Below are 12,561 nucleotides of genomic sequence, written 5' to 3' on the forward strand. Positions count from 1 at the left end.
ATCTGGCAGTCAGCAGTGGGACAGTGTCATCTCTGCCCAGCAGTTGTGGCCTGATTAGTACATTTCTGTCTGCAGAGCTTTGAGCTTGGTTTTCTAGCCCTCCTGGAGATTTTAGATCGTTTTAATAATTTCATTTTCTGCTTGAATCAGACATCTACTTACATCAGAGAAATGCAAATTCAAACAACATGATACCCTTTCATGCACAGCAGATAAGGAGAAACAGCAATATTCTCACACTGCTGGAGGGAGTGTAAATTGGTACAGCTACTTTGGAGAACAATTTGTCAATGTCGAATAAATTGGAATGCAGATATCCTATGACCAGGAAATTCTACTTTTAGTCATATTCTCTAAACTATAGCTAATAGAGACACATACAAGGGCCTTCACTGTAATACTATTTGTAACACTCAAAAAACCCCCTACTTTTATACCAATGTGAAATGAATAATAAATTGTGGTATATTCATGCAATGTATGATCTAGAACAGCATGTATCAGAATGGATAGTTCTTGAAAACATCATTGTGGGTGAAAAAGAAAACTCCAAAGGGTCTGTATAGTGCAGCACATCCATTTAAAGGCGTAAAAGAGCCAAAGGAGGACAAATAAAACTGACGAAATCCAGCCAGGTGTGGTGGCACACACCTGTAATCTCAGCACTTTGGAAGGCTGAGGTGGGCAGGTCCCTTGAGGCCAGGGGTTCAAGACCAACGTGGGCAACGTGGCGAAACTCTAGTCTCTATAAAACACAGAAAAGGCCGGGCGCGGTGGCTCAAGCCTGTAATCCCAGCACTTTGGGAGGCCGAGGCGGGTGGATCACAAGGTTGAGAGATCGAGACCATCCTGGTCAACATGGTGAAACCCCGTCTCTACTAAAAATACAAAAAATTAGCTGGGCATGGTGGCACGTGCCTGTAATCCCAGCTACTCAGGAGGCTGAGGCAGGAGAATTGCCTGAACCCAGGAGGCGGAGGTTGCGGTGAGCCGAGATCGCGCCATTGCACTCCAGCCTGGGTAACAAGGGCGAAACTCCGTCTCAAAAAAAAAAAAAAAAAAAAAAACACAGAAAAAAAAATTAGCCAGGTGTGGTGGCTCACACTTGTAGCCACAAGTACTTGGGAGGCTAAGGTCAGAGGACTGCCTGAGCCTGGGAGATGGAGGCTGCAGTGAGCCGAGATCACACTACTGCACTCCAGCCTGGGCAACAAAGGGACACTCTATGTCAAAAAAAAAAAAAAAAAAATAGGGAAATATGGACCATCTGATTCCTGTCCATTCCAGTCCTCTACATTTGAAGGAGCCAAACATCATAGGGTAGAAAGTCAAATAAGGCTTTGAGCAGGGCATGATCCATACCTGTAATCCCAGCTATGGGAGCCCAAGCTAGGAAAATTACTTTCTGCCACAAGTTCAAGACAATGTAGCAAGACGCCCCCCACCCCAATCGCCACAAAATAATAATAATAATAATAGCCTTTGGGCTGGGCACAGTGGCTCACCCCTGTAATCCCAGCACTTTAGGAGGCTGCAGCTGGTGGATCACCTGACGTCAGGATTGAGACCAGCCTCGCTAACAAGGTGAAACTCGTCTGTAATAAAAATACAAAAATTAGTTGGGCATGGTGGTAGGCCCATGTAGTCCCAGCTCCTTGGGAGGCTGAGGCAAGAGAATTGCTTGAACCCAGGAGGTAGAGATTGTAGGGAGCCGAGATCGCACCACTGCACACCAGCCTGCGTGAGAGAGCAAGACTCCGTCTCAAAAAGAAAAAAAAAAAAAAAGAGCTTTTGGCTGAAGGCAGAAGAGAAAACCAGGAGGAAGTCAACGTGATCAAGCAAGACAGGCAAGTTCAGATGATTTGGGGCCACACTGGATTTTTTTGTTTGTTCATTCATTTTGTTTTGTTTTTCGAGATGGAGTCTTCCTTTGTTGCCCAAGCTGGAGTGCAGTGATGTGATTTCGGCTCACTGCAACCTCTCCTTCCCGTTCAAGCAATTCTCTCGCGTCAGCCTCCCAAGCAGCTGGGATTACAGGCATGCACCACCACGCACAGCTAAAGTTTGTATTTTTAGTAGACAGGGTTTTGCCATGTTGGCCAGGCTGGTCTTGAACTCCTGACCTCAGGTGATCTGCCTGCCTTGGCCTCCCACAGTACTGGGATTACAGGTGTGAGCCGCAGTTCCCGGCCCACAGTGGACCCTTTGAATCCATGGATACCCTTCACTCCTCCAAGTGCTCTGCAAGCTTGGACACAGATGTGTTTATGTAAAATATCCTGGAGAATTACTGAGAGACTGAGAAACTCTCTAGAGAGAAAGCTGCTTTTTGGGTTTCCTACTATGCAAGGGATTAACAAAAGAAAATAAGTCAAAAAGTAAACCTACTTCACAAGCTGAAAAAGGCGGGCCAAGATCGCCATCTGTAGGTGAATTGTTTCTTCTGCCAACTCGAATTCTGTCCACATCTAAACAGGTCCAAGCTAGCTATCTCCCCCTCCAGCCTGCATGCTCCACCCAGGAAAAGACAGAGGCTCTGGCTAGTCCGGTATCTTGCTCAAGGTTACCCAGCGAGTTGCTGGGTGCGGTGGCTCATGCCTGTAATCCCAGCACTTTGGGAGGCTGAGGCAGGTGGATCACCTGAGGTCAGGAATTCAAGACCAGCCTGGCCAACATGGTGAAATCCTGTCTCCACTAAAAATAAAAAAAAAAAATTAGCTCAGCATGGTGGCTCGTGCCTGTAATCTCAGCTACTGGGAAGGCTGAGGCAGGAGAATCATTTGAACCCGAGAGGTGGAGGTTGTAGTGAGCAGAGATTGCCACTGCACACCAGCATGAGTGACAGAGTGAGACCCTGTCTCAAAAAAAAAAAAAAAAAAAAAAAGGCTACGCAAGTTAGCAAGAGAACTACAAGCAAAAATCATGACCACCAATTATTATTATTTTTGAGACAGAGTCTTACTCTGTCACCTGGGCTGCAGTATATTGACGAGATCTCAGCTCACTACAACCTCCACTTCCCAGGTTCTAGCAATTCTCCTGCCTCAGCCTCCCAAGTAGCTGAGACTACTGAGATCAGGTGATTTGCCCATCTCAGTCTCCCAAAGTGCTGGGATTACAGGCATGAGCCACTGCACCCAGCCTTAATTTAACTATCCTTTTTTTTTTTTTTTTTTTTTTTTTTTTGAGACAGAGAGCCTCACTCCTTCACACAGGCTGGAGTGCAGTGGCATGATCTCAACTCACTGCAACCACCACCTTCCAGGCTCAAGTAATTCTCCTGCCTCAGCCTCCCAAGTATCTCGGACTACAGGCGCCTGCTACCACACCCAGCTAATTTTTGTATTTTTAGTAGAGACGAGTTTCACCATGTTGGCCAGGCTGGTCTCGAACTCCTGACCTCAAATGATCCACATGCCTTGACCTCCCAAATTGCTGGGATTACAGGTGTGAGCCACTGTGCCCAGCCATCTCAATAATTTTTAATGAACTTTTTATTTTGGAATCATTTCAGCTTTGCAAAACTTTAACTGGCCGGATGTGATGGCAAATGCCTCTAGTCCCAGCTACTTAGAAGGCTGGGGAGGGAGGATCAATTGAGCACAGAAGGTCAAGGCTGTAGTGAGCTATGATCGCACTATTGCACTCCAGCCCGGGTGACAGAGGAAGACCCTGTCTCAAAAGAAAATATTTGCAAACTTTTTGTGAAGATAGCAGCTCCCTCTCACACAGATGGTAAGAGAGACAAACTTTTCTTCAGAGCCGAGCTGTACTTCTAGACATTCTCTGCTACTGCTCCTCAGGTGACAAAACTGATTATGAGGGGTCAGGGTCATGACTGCAAGAACTGACGGTGATGCAGGGGCCCCAGCACTGCAGGATCATCCCAGCGCCACCAGGACCTCTGAAGTCGCAGGCTCTCAACGCCAGGATGCTGGCCTGGAGCCTGGCTTTACTCAGAGGTGGGGTGGCCTCAGGAAGACAGTGCGAGTACAGAGCAGCAAGTTTCTCAGTTTTGCCACAGATCCATCTCTTCAAACGCAATCTCAGGAAGAAGCTCACTCCAGAAAATAGACACAGGCCAGGTGTGGTGGCTCACGCCTGTAATTACAGCACCGTGGGAGGCCAAGGCAGACAATGGGTTGGTCCAGGAGTTCAAGACCAGCCTGGGCAACACAGGGAGACACTCGCTCTACCAAAAAAAAAAAAGAAAACAAGAAACAAATTTAAGAGATGATACTCCACAAGATATTGGACTGGAAGCCCCTTGGGCTTATCCACCAGACTTTTCTAGAAAGTTCTGAGGCCACGCAACAGATTTCAGAAAATATATTTCAGAAAAATGTATTTTCTGAAAATATTTGCAAATACATTCAGAAAATGTATTTTCTGAAATCTGTTGTTTGGTATTTTCTCAAGAGGAGTGGAGAAAAACACATTGCCCGGCCGGACGCGGTGGCTCAAGCCTGTAATCCCAGCACTTTGGGAGGCCGAGGTGGGTGGATCACAAGGTCAAGAGATCGAGACCATCCTGGTCAACATGGTAAAACCCTGTCTCTACTAAAAATACAAAAAATTAGCTGGGCATGGTGGTGCATGCCTGTAATCCCAGCTACTCAGGAGGCTGAGACAGGAGAATTGCCTGAACCCAGGAGGCGGAGGTTGCGGTGAGCCGAGATCGTGCCATTGCACTCCAGCCTGGGTAACAAGAGCGAAACTCTGTCTCAAAAAAAAAAAAAAAAAAAAAAAAGAGAGAAAAACACATTGCCCTTGACACTATTGATTCTGCATTTTAAAATTTGCTTTTTTTATATATATACTTTTTTTTTTTAAGGTGGGGTTTCACCATGATGGCCAGGATGGTCTTGAACTCCTGACCTCAGGTGATCCACCCACCTCAGCCTCCCAAAGTGCTAGGATTACAGGCGTGAGCCACCATGCCTGGCCACTATTTATTTTTTTTTTTTTTTGCAACGGAGTCTCACTCTTGTTATGCAGGCTGGAGTGCAATGGCATGATCTCAGCTCACTGCAACCTTCACTTCCCAGGTTCAAGCAATTCTCTTGCCTCAGCCTCCCAAGTAGCTAGGATTACAGGTACCCACCACCAGGCCTGGCTAATTTTTGTAATATATATATATATATATATATATTTTTTTAGTAGAGGCAGGTTTCACCATGTTGACCAGGTTGGTCTCGACCTCCTAACCTCAGGTAATCCACCTGCCTCAGTCTCCCAAAGTGCTGGGATTATAGGCATGAGCCACTGTGCCCTGCCTAAAATTTGCTTTTGCTGTTTTTTTTTTCTTTTCTTTTTTGAGACAGCGACTTGCTCTTTTGCCCTAGCTGGAGTGCAGTGGTGCGACTGTGGCTTGCTACAGCCTAGACCTCTTGGGCTCAAGTGATCCTCCTGTCCAGCCTCCAAGTAGCTGAGGCTGCAGCACGCACTAACATTTCCAACTAGTATATTTTTGTTTTTTCTATAGATGAGAAAAAGAGATGCTAAGCTGAGTGTGGTGGCCCACACCTGTAATCCCAGCGCTTTGAGAGGCTGAGGCGAGCAGATCACTAGAGGCCAGGAGTTCAACACCAGCCTGGGCAACATAGTGAAACCACCATCTCTACTAAAAAGACAAAAATTAGCCAGGCATGGTGGTGTGCACCTGTAGTCCCAGATACTAGGGAGGCTGAGGCCGGGGAATTGCTTGAAACTGTGAGGCTGAGGCAGGAGAATTGCTTGAACCTGGGAGGCGAGGTTGCAGTGTGCCAAGATCATGCCTCTGCACTCTAGCATGGGTGACATAGCAGAGTGAGACTCTGTCTCAAAAAAAGAAAGAAAGAAACAAAGAAAAGAAAAGAAAAGAAAAGAGATGCTATGTTGCCCAGGCTGGTCTCGAACTTCTGGACTCAAGGGATCCTCCTGCCTCAGCCTCCTGAAATAGGTCCTCAATGCCCACAAACCTGCGCAAGGTGGCCCATGGCTGACAGGTGGTAAGGTCAGAGTCTCAGTCCTCTGCAGCCCAGCATGAGGCTCCAAGGCTACATTGGGAGCCACCCCACCAGAGATCTCACCTCCCTGGGCCCTCCAGGGTCACCCTGGATCTCTGCCACCCGGTTCATGGCTCCTAAGCTCAGGGACTGGTCACTTCCCGGCTCTGAGCCTCTTTCTCAAAGACATGAAATCCCCACGCTCAGAACCTGGTTGGCCCACTTGGAAATACTTCTCATTCTGTTAAGATAAGCCCACAGGAAAATAAAGGCACAGCCTTCCCACATTATCTTATCCAGCCTTCCCCAAGTCTGCAAGATAAGAAAACTGAGGCTATCTCGACAGCAAGGGAGGGGTTAGCCTCGGCCCAGGCTCAAGCAGCCTCTCTTCCCAGCCCCATCAGGCGTCCCCTAAGGGTCGTGCAGTGAAACAGTTTTCATTTTCATAGTTATGTACTGATGTTGATGTCAATAGAAATTTAATGCACCCATAAAACTTATAATTTCACAGAAACTATAAATTCAGCCTTAAAATGAAGTCAAGGTTTCTTAGAAAGGGTTTCGATGGAAATTAAAACCCTGGGCTGAGTGCGGTGGCTCATGCCTGTAATTCCAGCACTTTGGTAGGCCAAGGCAGAAGGATCAGTCTAGGCCAGGAGTTCAAGACCAGCCTGGGCTAACACAGCAATACCTCCATCTCTAGAAACATTTTTTTTTTTTGAGACAGAGTCTCACTCTGTCACTCAGGCTGGAGTGTAGTGGGACAATCTTAGCTCACTGCAACCTCCACCTCCTGGACTCAAGTGATTCTCCTGCCTCAGCCTCCTGAGTAGCTGGGATTACAGGCACCCACCACTACACCCAACTAATTTATGTATTTTTAGTAGAGACAGGATTTTGCCATGTTGGCTAGGCTGGTCTTGAACTCCTGCTCTCAGGATCCGCCCGCCTCGGCCTCCCAAAGTGCTGGGATTACAGATGTGAGCCAGGCCAGGCGCAGTGGCTCACACCTATAATCCCAGCACTTTGGGAGGCCGAGGCGGGCGGATCCTGAGGTCAGGACACAGAGACCATCCTGGCCAACATGGTGAAATCCCGTCTCTGCTAAAATACATATACACACACCAATTAGCCAGGTGTGGTGTTGCGTGCCTATAGTCCCAGCTACTTGGGAGGCTGAGGCAGGGGAATTGCTTGACCCGGGAGGCAGAGGTTGCAGTGAACCGAGATTGAGCTGCTGCACTCCAGCCTGGCAACAGAGCGAGACTCCCTCTCAAAAAAAAACAAAAACAAACAAACAAAAACAACAACAAAAAAAAAACAAAACAAAAACCACCCAAAACAATAACAACAAAACAGCAGAAATGTATCCTCTCACAATTCTGGGGAATGGATGTCCAAAATCAAGGTGTCAGCGGTTGGTTTCTCCTTGAAGCTCTGGGGATCTTGAGATCTACCCCAAGCCTCTTTTCTTTTTTCTTTTTTTGAGATGGAGTTTTGCTCTTGTTGCCCAGGCTGGAATGCAGTGGCAGGATCTTCGCTTGTTGCAACCTCCAGCTCCCAGGTTCAAGTGATTCTCCTGCCTCAGCTGCCTGAGTAGCTGGGATTACAGGCATCTGCCACCATGTCCAGCTAATTATTGTATTTTTAGTACAGACGGGGTTTTACTATGTATTCAGGCTGGTCTCAAACTCCTGACCTCCATCAATGCATCTGCCTCGACCTCCCAAGGTGTTGATTACAGGTGTGAGCCACCATGCCTGGCTGTAATTTCCCTGTTTTCTTTCTTTCTTTTCTTTTTTTTTTTTTTTGAGACAGAGTTTTGCTCTGTTGCCAGGCTGGAGTGCAGTGGCATGATCTCAGCTCACTGCAATCTCTGCCTCCAGGTTCAAGTGATTCTCCTGCCTCAGCCTCCTGAGTAGCTGGGATTACAGGTGCTGCCACTACGCCCAGCTAATTTTTTGTATTTTTAGTAGAGATGAAGTTTCTCCATGTTGGCCAGCCTGGTCTCGATCTCCTGACCTCATGATCTGCCCGCCTTGGCCTCCCAAAGTGCTGGGATTACAGGCATGAGTCACCCACCAATTTCCCTCTTCTAATAAGGACGTTGGTCACTGACTTAGGGTCCACCCTTGTCCAGCTTGACTTCATCTTGATTACATCTGTGAAGACTGTTTCCAAACACAGTAGCCCTAATCCCCAGTTTCACTTTCCACTATTTCAGTTACCCATGGTCAATTACAGTTGGAAAATATTACATAGCTAAGAAATTTTGAGAGGGAGACACCACCAGACACCACATTCACGTATCTTTTATTATAGTATATTGTTATTTCTGTTAGTTATTGCTGTTAATCTTTTTTTTTTTTTTTTTTTTTTTTTTTTTTTTTTTTTTTTTTTGAGACAGAGTCTCACTCTGTCACACAGGCTGGAATGTAGTGGGGTGATCTCGGCTCACTGCAACCTCCACCTCCCGGGTTCAAGAGATTCTCTTGCCTTAGCCTCCTGACTAGCTGCGACTACAGGTGCATGCCACCATGCCCAGCTAATTTTTTGTAGTTTTAGTGGAGACGGGATCTCACCGTGTTAGCCAGGATGGTCTTGATCTCCAGACCTTGTGATCCACCCACCTCAGCCTCTGAAAGTGCTGAGATTACAGGTGTGAGCCACCACACCCAGCCATCTCTTACTATGCCTAATCTATAAACTTCATTGTAAGCTTGCACATGTAAGTAACATAACGCCGGGCGTGGTGGTTCACACCTGTAATCCTAGAACTTTGGGAGGCAGAGGTGGGAGATCACCTGAGGTCAGGAGTTCGAGACCAGCCTGGCCAACATGGCAAAACCTTGTCTCTAACAAAGACACAAAAATTAGCTGGGCATAGTGGCGGGTGCCTGTAATCCCAGCTACTGGGGAAGCTGAGGCAGAATTGCTTGAACCTGGAAGGCAGAGGTTGCAGTGAGCAGAGATCATCCCACTGCACTCCTGGGCTCAAGTGATTCTCCCACATCAGCCTCCAGGGTAGATGAGACTACAAGAGCATACCACCAGGCCCAGCTAATTTCTTATTTTTATAATTTTGTTTTGTTTTTGAGACAGAGTCTTGCTGTGGCACCCAGGCTGGAATGCAGTGGTACCATCTCGGCTCACCGCAACCTCTGCCTCCCAGGTTCGAGTGACTCTCCTCAGACTCTTGAGTAGCTGGGACTAGAGGTGCATGCCACCACACCTGGCTAATTTTTGTATTTTTAATAGAAAGGGGCTTCGCCTCGTTGGCCAGGCTGGCTGAACTCCTGGGCTCAAGCGGTCCTCCCAGCTTGGCCTCTCAAAGCGTGAGGATTACAGGGTCACCACTGCACCATGCCTTAAGTTCACCTACATTTGGGGGAGCAGAATTTGCCATCGCCTTTTAAAAGCAGGAATGTCATTTATGAACCCATTACAGACAGGTTCATGTAAACTATGTAAACTTATGTGGTTTACTCACCTCTGTACCCCCACCAGAGTACCTACCACAAAGAAGGCACTCACATAATTTTGAGTATCAACAGCAGCACTTCTTAGATATATTTTCTGCATAGTTTTACCTGTAGAAAAGGCTAGGAAAGGCCAGGCACGGTGGCTGACACCTGTAACCCCAGCACTTTGGGAGGCCGAGGCAGGTGGATCACTTGAGGTCAGGAGTTTGAGAACAGCCTGGCCAAAATGAACCCCATCTCTACTAAAAATACAAAAATTAGCCGGGTGTGGTGGTGGGCACCCGTAATCCCAGCTAATCCGGAGGCTGAGGCAGGAGAATTGCTTGAACCCGGGAGGCAGAGGTTGCAGTGAGCCAAGTTCCCACCACTGCACTCCAGCCTGGGCAACAAGAGTAAAACTCTGCCTCAAAAAAAAAAAAAAGGTGGCTGGATATGGTGGCTCATGCCTGTAATCCCAGCACAGCACTTTGAGGCTGAGCTAGGTGGATTACGAGGTCAAGAGATAGAGACCAGCCTGCCCAACATGGTGAAACTCCATCTCTACTGAAAATACAAAAATTAGCTGGGTGTTGTGGCGGGCACCTATAGTCCCAGCTACTCTGGAGGCTGAGGCAGAATTGCCTGAACCTGGGAGGTGGAGGTTGCAGTGAGACAAGATCACACCCCAGCCTGGTGACAGAGGGAGACTCCGTCTCAAAAAAAAAAAAAAAAAAAAAAATAGGCTAAGGAAGTCCATTCCCCAGCAAAGTGAAGAGTGCCTCCTCTGTGCAATGCACGCCTGCCACAGAAGAGTTTTCCTCGTCTAGGAAACATGCAGTTGCCAAGCTAAAATCAGCTGTTTCAAGCTCTTTGGTTAGTATTTGCTTCTTGTTCACTGACTTCTACCTTTTAGCATTTTCTAGAAGAAAAGAGTTGGCAGAGGCTGATGATCTAAGGCAGGCATCCCCACACTTTTTACACAGGGGGCCAGTTCACTGTCCCTCAGACCGTTGGAGGGCTGCCACATACTGTGCTCCTCTCACTGACCACCAATGAAAGAGGTGCCCCTTCCTGAAGTGTGGCGGGGGGCCGGATAAATGGCCTCAGGGGGCCGCATGTAGTTTGGGGACGCCTGGTCTAAGGAAAGCTGCAGCGGAAAGTAGAAATTGGGAGGATAATTTGGTCTGGAGGTGAAACCTAGTTTGCTTTTCTGGAACTGTCCCACCAGCCACACACTAAAATGTGTCATCTAGCCACCTGGCTGGGTGCGGTGGCTCATGCCTGAAATTCCAGCACTTTGGGAGACTGAGGTGGGATGACTGCTTGAGCCCAGGAGTCCAGGTGACACCCGAGCACCATAGTGAGGCCCCATCTGTCTTTTTTTTTTTCTTTTTAAGACAAGAGTCTCGCTCTGTTGCCCAGACTGGAGTGCAGTGGCAGGATCTCAGCTGACTGCAACCTCCATTTCCTGGGTTCAAGTAGTCCTCTGCCTCAGCCTCCCGAGTAGCTGGCGCATGCCACCACACTGGGCTAATTTTTGTATTTTTAGTAGAGACAGGGTTTTACCATCTTGGCCAGGTTGATCTCGATCTCCAGACCTCAGGTAGTCCACCCGCCTTGGCCTCCCAAAGTGCTGGGATTACAGGCATGAGCCACTGTGCCCAGCCGAGATCCCATCTCTATTTAAAAAATGTGTTATCACTTATTGTACAGATGGAGAAACTGAGGCAGAGGCATTAAGTAACCTGTCCAAAGTTACACAGCTGACAGCATGATGAGTCGTCGTCAAACCTAGTACTAGACATGGGGAAGACTCTGCTGCTTTTTTGCTCTTTTAAACACCATTAGAACGTGACGGGAATGGTGGCTCATACCTATAATCCTAGCACTTTGGAAAGCCAAGGCAGGACTGCTTGAGGCCAAGAGTTTGAGACCAGCCTAGGTAACTTAGTGAGATGCCATCTGTAAGGCTGGTTGCCTAGCTGGGAGTTCGAACACGCCCATCTCCCTCCCTGCTTGAAAATTACCTTATCAGAATATGCCTATCATCTAGCTCCGCCTTGGAAATCCCCTCTGCACCCGGCACCTAGCCCCATCCTTGGAAATCCCCTCTGCACACGGCACCTAGCCCCACCCTTGGAAATCCCCTCTGCACACGGCACCTAGCCCCGCCCTTGGAAATCCCCTCTGCACACGGCACCTAACCCCGCCCTGGGAAATCCGCTCTGCACTGGGCACCTAGCCCCATCCTTGGAAATCCCCTCTGCACACGGCACCTAGCCTCACCCTTGGAAATCCCCTCTGCACCCGGCACCTAGCCCCGCCCTTGGAAATCCCCTCTGCACACGGCACCTAACCCCACCCTGGGAAATCCCCTCTGCACCCGGCACCTAGCCCCGCCCTTGGAAATCCCCTCTGCACGCAGCACTTAGCCCGCTCACTGGAAATCCCACCTACCTACCAACAGCAGCTCACCCCGTCCACATCCTGTTTCCAACCAATCCAACGCCTTAACTCCCTATAAAACCCCACTCCTGAGAGGAGTCAGGCGCGACTTCCCTGGCCCCTCTCCCCGGGACCACAGAACTTCACAGGGACCTGAATAAGCTGGCATCTAATTTTCTTGTGCTGGTCTCAGTTACCTCGTTTTTAACTCAGCAATAAACCTACAGAGAATAAACTTTACACCATCTACAAATAATAAAGAAACTAGCTGGGTGTGGTGGCATACACCTTTAGTCCCTGGTACTTGGGAATGTCACTTAATGCCACTGAACTGCATATTAAAATGGCTAGGCCCTGAGAGGTGATTCACCTTAAGGCTGGCACTTCGGGAGGCCGAGGTGGAAGGATTCTCTTGAGGCTGGGAGGTGCAGCGGTGCTGTGATTATGCCACTTCACCCTAGTCTGGGCAACAGGGCGAGCCCTGTCGCTGAAAACAAACAAAAAACTATATGACGAAATGTACCTAAAATTTACCTTTTTAGCATTTTTTATTTTTTCAAGACAGGGTCCCACCATGTTGCCCAGGCTGGTCGTCAACTCCTGGACTTGAGTGATCCTCCCGCCTGGGCCTCCCAAAGTATTGGAAAGACAGGAGCCCACTTCGGAAG

The sequence above is a fragment of the Saimiri boliviensis genome, chromosome 1 (assembly GCF_048565385.1).
Source record: "Saimiri boliviensis isolate mSaiBol1 chromosome 1, mSaiBol1.pri, whole genome shotgun sequence".
Classification (NCBI taxonomy): domain Eukaryota; kingdom Metazoa; phylum Chordata; class Mammalia; order Primates; family Cebidae; genus Saimiri; species Saimiri boliviensis.